The sequence below is a fragment of the Miscanthus floridulus genome, chromosome 12 (genome assembly GCF_019320115.1).
Source record: "Miscanthus floridulus cultivar M001 chromosome 12, ASM1932011v1, whole genome shotgun sequence".
Classification (NCBI taxonomy): domain Eukaryota; kingdom Viridiplantae; phylum Streptophyta; class Magnoliopsida; order Poales; family Poaceae; genus Miscanthus; species Miscanthus floridulus.
This window is the reverse complement of record NC_089591.1, coordinates 70,390,022-70,391,655: the sequence shown is the minus strand read 5'-3', so window position 1 is coordinate 70,391,655 and position 1,634 is coordinate 70,390,022.

The following is a 1,634-nucleotide window of genomic DNA, read 5'->3' as shown; positions in this document are numbered from 1 at the left end:
ACAGGTTACCCACGCTATCGACATCCTGAGCATAGCAGCTACTCGACCTATACTAGTAGGACTCATGGGTGGATATATATAAATTTAGTGATAAAAACATAGGGGTTATGCACCAGGGCTTGCCTTAGGCAGACGGGATGTTAGCAAAGTCAGCAACTGATGGCTCTAGGACTCCCTCTTGCACTAGAACCTCCTCCCCATACTCCTCGATCACCTCCTTATACTCCTGCTCACCCGCAGTCACGAACTCTACCAACTCGTTATCTACATGCATAAAATAATAATGCAACGCTTAGTAATACGGCAACAGCAACTATTAAATTAAGAATACATTTATCAAGCTACTAAGCTAACTCTAATGACTAATACGTAAAGTTACATATTATTCCCACTAAACAGGTATAAAACATTTTATGTATTATCTTAACAACCAAAGACATCCTTATTGTTAATATCAATTTACTATGTATATGATAAAACAAGGTGCACTAGCTACCATATTTATCAACCTATTCTAAGGCTATAAAAATTATAGTGAGCACATAATAATACAATAAACCTACTGTAAAATATTTTTAGGGCTAGCACTTCTACCAATGTATCACAAAAATTCATTCTCTAAATAACTATAATAATAATACGTATTTTAAAATAATAAAGTAACCCTAAAGGTATCACTGAACTATACGAACTAATTACATTAACAAATAGATCATGAATTTAGGAATCTAACAAAATTTATTTCACAATAAATAAATAAATTCAAATGAGCTCTAGAGATAAAGAAAATGATATAGATGGATAGAGCGTGATTTTAGATGAATTTAGGAAAAAGAATCAATGGAATCGGAGTTCGTATGAGGAGATATTGATTGCGCAAGGTGGACTGTTAATTGAATCCAAGAATTAAATCGACGTGATGAAGGGAGTGCTGGTGCTGATCACATAACGTGCTGGACGGGTAGTGGAATAGACTTTCCATAATTATGAGAGGGAAAGTGTCGGATACCGTGAGAAGGGGTACCCTAAGCAAGATCCAAAAAACGACTGCTTAGACTTCGTAAAGATCGAAACCAGCTAAACGCTGCTGGCCTCGGCCGATTGTCCGACTCGCCCGAGGCCCCATCGCCGCGAGCCTCGGCCGACCCTCCGCTTCGCCCGAGGCCCCTCACCACGGGCCTCGGCCGATTCCCCGTCAAAGGCCTCGGCCGGGCCACCGACCCTCTGTCTCGCGCAAGGTGGACTCGGCAGCACTCCGCCACCTCCTCCTTCTCCCGTCCCTCTGGCAAAACGTCGTGTCACGACAACTCAGCCAACTGCTGCCCCCTGACAACGGCCGCACGCCCGGCACAGTACAGCAGAATGGCCGATGGGACAGGAGGCAGGACTGGGCAGGGGTTACCCGCCACTGTACTAACCACCGTGACGCCCATGCCTCACTATGCTGCCAACTCCTGCACCGAGGACAATGCAGCGTGGGGAGCCACATCTGGGCTACTGTAGCCTCGGAATCAGTACCCAAGGCCAATAACTCCCCCCAAGGACCTCGACAGTTTGCTTCACGGGCTCGGCAGCCTGAGGGTCCATGACCACCGAGCCCCCCGCGATGGCTCGGCCTCGGCATAGCCGCTGCC